The sequence below is a fragment of the Salvelinus fontinalis genome, chromosome 9, assembly GCF_029448725.1.
Source record: "Salvelinus fontinalis isolate EN_2023a chromosome 9, ASM2944872v1, whole genome shotgun sequence".
Taxonomy (NCBI): Eukaryota; Metazoa; Chordata; class Actinopteri; order Salmoniformes; family Salmonidae; genus Salvelinus; species Salvelinus fontinalis.
Window position 1 is genome coordinate 56,441,589 of NC_074673.1, and position 7,972 is coordinate 56,449,560.

A 7,972-nucleotide genomic window follows, 5' to 3' on the forward strand; every position below is an offset into this window, starting at 1 on the left:
CAGGCAGGCTCAGGGTCAGAGCAGGCAGAGGTCGGTAATCCAGAGTAGTGGGGAAAAGGTACAGGACGACAGGCAGGCTCAGGGTCAGAACCAGGAACAATCGAGAGACAGAAACAAAGGGGGAAACGATGGTAGGCTTGACGAAACAAAACGAACTGGCAACAGACAAACAGAGAACACAGGTATAAATACACAAGGGACAATGGGGAAGATGGGAAACACCTGGAGGGGGGTGAAGACAATCATAAAGACAGTATCAGGGTGTGACAAAAGGGATGAGAGTAAAGAAAGGTAAAAAGACTGAATTATTTTAATATAGCAGCCTAAAACTTTGGAAAAACAGAGGTAATATGTCAAACTACAAAAACACTTATTTTTTTTAAACTGAAAGAGTGGCTGTTTTGTCTTGTACGATAGACAGAAAAACACCAGCTTAAAATTGGAGAAAGATACATATTTAAGTTCAGCACTCCCTCCAAGTTTGTGAGTACAAAGCATTTTACTTTGTCTCTTTTTTTAAATTTGATCCATTTTAGAATAAGGCTGTAATGCAACAAAATGTGGAGAAAGGGGAAAGGGTCTGAATACTTTCTGAATGCACTGTACAGCCTCTCAATCTCAGGTTATGCACTTGAACCACAAGATGGCGACACATGATCAGAAATGTCGGAGCTGCAGAGTATCAGGAAGAGCTGACTATATTTTCTACCTGGTTTAAATGATAGTTTATTTCACTGCATGGTAGCTACACATCTGACTTTTGTTACAGTCTACACTTTTTCTTATTGAAACCAGAAGCTGATGTGGATGTTTATATCTGCAATGCACCAGCGTGAGTGTGATGAACTAGGCATATGCATTACACAACAGAAGGTTAACCCTGACATCAATGCAGACCAAACAGTGTTCTGGAGCCGTGGTCAAAGAGCAGGAGGAAACGGTATGAGACAGACAAGGCCTGTAATTAGGATTGAGTGGAATGGAAACAGTCAGCTTGCTGGAACCAACTTCCCTGTGGAGTGCAGTGGAGCAGTGTGTGGTGAATGAGCACATGGAGCATTGTATTGTGTGTGCATGTGTGAATGAATGCATGTGTCTCCGTCTACCCTGTCAATACCCCCCCCCCCCCCCCCCCCACCTCCACCTATAGTCAGGAGATACCATGGGGCTGCTCCCTAGCGGAGAGAGAGAAGGGGGCTCAACGAGGCTAGCAGATTCCCAGATCAGAAGCTCTAATACCCCACCAATAAGATCTGGCTTTGCGTCAGGGACGGGCCGCTTGCAGTCCGAGGTGAAGCCCCAGACAAAAGGGGAGAAATCAGGAGATCAATGGGCTTGAGTCCGGGCCAGGGAGGAAAGCAAGCCAACAAGCGAGTGAGTGGTTGAACGAGGGATGCATGGAGATTATGTTGGCGGGCCTGTGGGCGGCAGGGAGAGGGGACGAAGTGTGACGGGGTCCTAAGTAGACGCAGGGGCTCCGCTGTGGAGGATTAGTGCTGATTCTGTGCGCTCGTTAGGGGACACGGAGCAGCGGTCGTGTGTGTGTGTGTGTGTGTATGGGGGAGGTGGAGGGGGGCATGGGGGGCTAATCTGTCCAGACATTGGCTGTGGACCCCTGTGCATATTAGAGTGGGCCTCCCGGGAAAGGGAGCAGGGGCGGCGGGATTAACCAGCCTCTGACAGGTGTCCTCTTTTGTGCCACTGAGGGGGATCTATCCATCGGGTATTGAACGCCAAAATCATGAAGTGATAGGCTGTTTGTAAGAGGGGAGGGAGAGGGGATAGGGGCAGGGAGCATGAATGGGGGGTAAGAGTGTGTGTGTCTGTGTGTGTGGCGTCTATGCTGGCGTGCATGCATGTGTGTGAGCTACCGTTCCTGAATGTGTGTCTACATACCGTACCAGTCAAACGTTTGGACACACCTACTCATTCAAGGGTTTTTTCTTAATTTTTTCTTATTTTCTACATTGTAGAATAATAGTGAAGACATCAAAACGATGAAATAACACATATGGAATCATGTAGTAACCAAAAAAGTGTTATACAAATCAAAATACATTTTATATTTGAGATTCTTTGCCTTGATGACAGCTTTGCTCACTCTTGGCATCTCTCAACCAGCTTCACCTGGAATGCAGTCTTGGCTGCTTTTCCTTCACTCTGCGGTCCAACTCATCCCAAACCATCTCAATTGGGTTGAGGTCGGGTGATTGTGGAGGCCAGGTCATCTGATGCAGCACTCCATCACTCTCCTTCTTGGTCAAAAAGCCCTTCCACAGCATGGAGGTGTGTTGGGTCATTATCCTGCTGAAAAACAAATTAAAGTCCCAATAAGTGCAAACGAGATGGGATGGCGTATCACTGCAGAATGCTGTGGAAGCCATGCTGGTTAAGTGTGCCTTGAATTCTAAATAAATTACAGACAGTGTCACCAGCAAAGCACCCTCACGCCATCACACCTCCTCCTCCATGCTTCATGGTGGGAACTACACATGCGGAGATCATACGTTCACCTACTCTGCGTCTCACAAAGACACGGTGGTTGGAACCAAAAATCTCAAATTTGTACCCACCAAAGGACAGTTTTCCACCGGTCTAATGTCCATTGCTCGTGTTTCTTTGCACAAGCAAGTCACTTCTTCTTATTTGTGTCCTTTTAGTGGTGGTTTCCTTGCAGCAATTCGACCATGAAGGCATGTTTCACACAGTCCCCTCTGAACAGTTGATGTTGAGATGTGTCTGTTACTTGAACTCTGTGAAGCTGTTATTTAGGCCTCAGCTTCTGAGGCTGGTAACTCTAATGAACTTGTCCTCTGTAGCAGAGGGAACTCTGGGTCTTCCTTTCCTGTGGCGGTCCTCATGAGAGCCAGTTTCATCATAGCCCTCAATGGTTTTTAAAGTTCTTGACATTTTCCGGATTGACTGACCTTCGTGTCTTAAAAGTAACGATGGACTGTCGTTTCTCTTTGCTTATTTTAGCTGTTCTTGCCATAATTTGGACTTGGTCTTTCAAAAAGTAGGGCTATCTTCTGTATACCCACTTACATTGTCACAACACAACTGATTGGCTCAAATGCATTAAGAAGGAAAGAAATTCCACAAATTAACTTTTAGGAAGGCACACCTGTTAATTGAAATGCATCCCAGGTGACAACCTCATGAAGCTGGTTGAGAGAATGCCAAGAGTGTGCAAAGCTGTCATCCACACTGTCATCAAGGGTGACTACTTTGAAGAATCTCAAATATAAAATATGTATTGATTTGTTAAAGAATTACTACATGATTCCATATGTGTTATTTCATAGTTTTTACGTCTTCACTATTATTCTACAATGTAATGAGTAGGTGTGTCCAAACTTTTGACTGGTAGTGTGCATGTTGGATACAGGAGGCAAGCTCTTAGTATCGCCATGCAGCTGTCCAGAACGGGGAGAGACAGAGATGGTAGCGCCAAGTTGGCAAAGAGCTGTGAGTTTACACACAAATAGATGCCCAATCTGCCCCCATCACATCCCACCATGAAGTCACACTCTAACAATGTTCCGCTGAAGAACTACACACACACACACACACACACACAGCCTCCAATCCATTACAGCCCTCCCTCCCTCCCATACACACACACACGCCTCCCTGAGGGAACCTGTCCACTCAGCCAGCTGTCCCGATAGGTAATGTGGATCACTGGAGGGCTGGCTGGCGGCCAGAGGGGTGATGGTGTGTGGCGGCGACAGGTGACAGAGTGGGGCCAGATCACCTTTCCCAGCGGTCAGTGTTTGTTTAGGAGCCACAGGCCGGGAGCTGAGACCCGGGGCTGCGTGACAGACAAGCCCAGCTGAGAGGCTTCTTGTGGGAGTAACCTACCTGGTCACGTCATGGCTACACACATATGGGAAATAATCACGAATGGCTTATTTGTACAAGTAACTGGTAAGATTTGGTATTTTTGTATCAGTGGGGAATTTGTATATGTGTTAACTTACATGCCTCATATGACGTACACAATTTAATACATGATTGTGGTGAATTTCCTACATAGATATGGCATGAAATACACTACATTACCAAAAGTATGTGGACACCTGCTAGTCGAACAGTCATTCCAAAATCACCCAAACTGTTGCCACAGTGTTGGAAGCACAGAATCGTCTAGAATGTCATTGTGTGCTGTAGTAGTGTTAAGATTTCCCTTCACCGGAACTAAGGGGCCTAGCCCGAACCATGAAAAACAGCCCCAGACCATTATTCCTCCTCCACCAAACTTTACAGTTGGCACTATGCATTTGGGCAGGTAGCGTTCTCCTAGCATCTGCCAAACCCAGATTCGTCCGTCGGACTGCCAGATAGTGAAGTTTGATCTATCACTCCAGAGAACGTGTTTCCACTGCTCTAGTCCCATAGAGGCGAGCTTTACACCACTTTAGCCGACACTTGGCATTGTGCATGGTGATCTTAGGCTTGTGTGGGTTACCTGCTCGGGGGTTACCTGCTCGGCCATGGTAACCCATTTCATGAAGCTCCCGACGAACAGTTATTGTGCTGACGTTGCTTCCAGAGGCAGTTTGGAACTCGGTAGTGAGTGTTGCAACCGAGGACAGACGATTTTTTCGCACTACGCGCTTCAGCACTCGGCGGTCCCGTGCTGTGAGTTTGTGTGGCCTACCACTTCGTGGCTGAGCCGTTGTTGCTCCTAGATGTTTCCACTTCACAATAACAGCACGTACAGTTGACCGGGACAGCTTTAGCAGGGCAAAAATTTGATGAACTGACTTGGAGGCATCCTATGACGGTGCCATGTTGAGAGTCACTGAGGTCTTTAGTAAGGCCATTCTACTGCCAGTGTTTGTCTATGGAGATTGCATGGTTGTGTGCTCGATTTTATACACCGGTCAGCAATGGGTGTGGCTGAAATAGCCGAATCCACTCATTTGAAGGGGTGTCCACAATACTTTTGTATATATTGTGTAATGCAACAAAATATATGAATCTATGAATGTGGTAAGAATAGTGTATGTTCTGACAATGTAACCTATACAAAATAAATGCTTCCTTTACAGGTTTCATATCGTTTTTTATAAGTCAACATATAAAAAACTATGACAATTACTATAAGAAAAATACAACATTTGTATGTACATTTTCATGTATGAGTTTCCTTGGTTAAGGCTGGGCAACACGTCCTACCAGACAGTTGATTTATCTACTTATCTTTAGTCTCCCATTCAGGGTTTTAACTAAGCCCTGCTTAGGTTTGATATATGTCAAAGGCTACTAACAATGTGCTATTGTGAGAATGATTGTTGAGAGAACTCCCCTAAATAGAAACAGATTCACTGCTGCCATCAAAGTCTTTCCTCCTGCTACTTCCCTCTACCTCCTCCTGCTCCTCCTCCCCCTCCTTTGCTTTCCCCATCCCCTTGTGCTCCTCCTCCTCCTGCCTCCCCCCTGCTCCCCCCCCCCCCCCCTCCTCCTCACAGTGGACTTTGCTTCTTTCTTCGATAAGTGTGACTTTGCGTGCGTCAAGGGTGTCAAACAGTGGCATGCATGTGCTTTGAAATGTGTATGTCCCATGTAAACTCAGCAACAACAAAAAACGTCCCATTTTCAGGACCATGTCTTTCAAAGATAATTCGTAAAAATACAAATAAATTCACAGATCTTTATTGTAAAGGATTTAAACACTTTCCCATGCTTGTTCAATGAACCATAAACAATTAATGAACATGCACCTGTGGAACGGTTGTTAAGACACTAACAGCTTACAGACGGTAGGCAATTAAGGTCACAGTTATGAAAACTTAGGACACTAAAGAGGCCTTTCTACTGACTCTGAAAAACACCAAAAGAAAGATGCCCAGGGTGCAAGGAGGCATGAGGACTGCAGATGTGGCCAGGGCAATAAATTGCAATGTCCGTACTGTGAGACGCCTAAGACAGTGCTACAGGGAGACAGGACGGACAGCTGATCGTCCTCGCAGTGGCAGACCTCTTGTAACAACACCTGCACAAGATCGGGACATCCAAACATCACACCTGCAGGACAGGTACAGGATGGCAACAACTGCCTGAGTTACACCAGGAACGCACAATCCCTCCATCAATGCTCAGACTGTCCGCAATAGGCTGAGAGAGGCTGGACTGAGGGCTTGTAGGCCTGTTGTAAGGCAGGTCCTCACCAGACATCACCGGCAACAACGTTGCCTATGGGCACAAACCCACCGTCGCTGGACCAGACAGGACTGGCAAAAAGTACTCTTCACCTACAGGTCGCGGTTTTGTCTCACCAGGGGTGAGGGTCAGATTCGCGTTTATTGTTGAAGGAATGAGCATTACACCGATGCCTGTACTCTGGAGCGGGATTGATTTGGAGGTGGAGGGTCCGTCATGGTCTGGGGCGGTGTGTCACAGCATCATTGGTCTGAGCTTGTTGTCATTGCAGGCAATCTCAATGTTGTGCGTTACAGGGAAGACATCATCCTCCCTCATATGGTACCCTTCCTGCAGGTTCATCCTGACATAACCCTCCAGCATGACAATGCCACCAGCCATAGTGCTCGTTTTGTGCGTGATTTCCTGCAAGACTGGAATGTCAGTGTTCTGCCATGGCCAGCGAAGAGCCCGGATCTTAATCCCATTGAGCACGTCTGGGACCTGTTGGATCGGAGGGTGAGGGCTAGGGCCATTTCCCCCCAGAAATGTCCGGGAACTTGCATGTGCCTTGGTGGAAGAGTGGGTTAACATCTCACAGCAAGAACTGGCAAATCTGGTGCAGTCCATGGAGGAGATGCATTGCAGTACTTAATGCAGCTGGTGACCACACCAGATACTGACTGTTAATTTTGATTTTGACCCCCCCTTTGTTCAGGGACATATTATTCAATTTCTGTTAGTGACATGTCTGTGGAACTTATTTAGTTTATGTCTCAGTTGTTGAATCTTGTTATGTTCATACAAATATTTACAAATTTGCTTAAAATAAAGGCAGATGAGAGTAAGGACATTTCTTTTTTTTCTGAGTTTGTGAGAGATCTTAGCTTACATGTGTCTTGTATGGTTTTATACAATACATGCAACAGATTGGTATTACTATGATCCAAATACTTTGAAATTCGTATATATCCCATGTATGTGAGACCTTAGGAGGCTTAGCTTACATGTCTCTTGTATGTTTTTTATACAATACATACAACATTTATGTTATGTCTCAATGTTACTCACCCATTTACATTGAGTGAACAAAAATGAAGAACACCTTCTTAATAATGAGTTTGTACAGTCAGATATGACAAGAGTCTTCTATGAATATTGTATGTGTGTTTGCTGCCATATGTGTTACTTACAAGTTCCAGGTAGAACAATAATTTTGTTAAATTCTTCAAATCTTTCCCTTTAAATAAACATTTCTAACAGTAATGTAGGTAGTTCTTTAGAGACTTTAGAGCCTTGTTAACTTCGCCCCCTTTTTTTCCTATTTTGTTTTGGATATTTTTGATGTTCCCATGTTGACAACGATTGCGGCCTTGTTGAATGGATGGGACTGGTGTCAATGCACATTATGTAGTCAATCGGAATTGCGTCGCTATCGATTCTGCAACATCTTTTAGTTATTTGCAGTAACCTAAATACAACTTTGTTGCTGGGAAGTCATGAGAACGTTTTTAACCAGCTGGGTAGGGATACAGGCAGAACCAACCAGTTTTCCTTGCACTTCAGTGTCCCAGGCCCAAGCCACAGCACCAGCCCTTTCCCACCCATTCTCCATTTGGGACCCTCCCAACCCCTGTCTGCTATTTGCAGTAGAGAGAGGAAGGCTGCCCCCCCCCCCCCCCCCCCCCCCCCACACACCTTCTCCAACCATCACTTGAAAGCAGGAACGGTTGAAATTGTCATTATGAAGTCATCATAGTGATATTGAAAAAATGAAAACAAAATTGGGGAGGGCTGCCGGTTCAAATCCCAGGTCTGATCAACA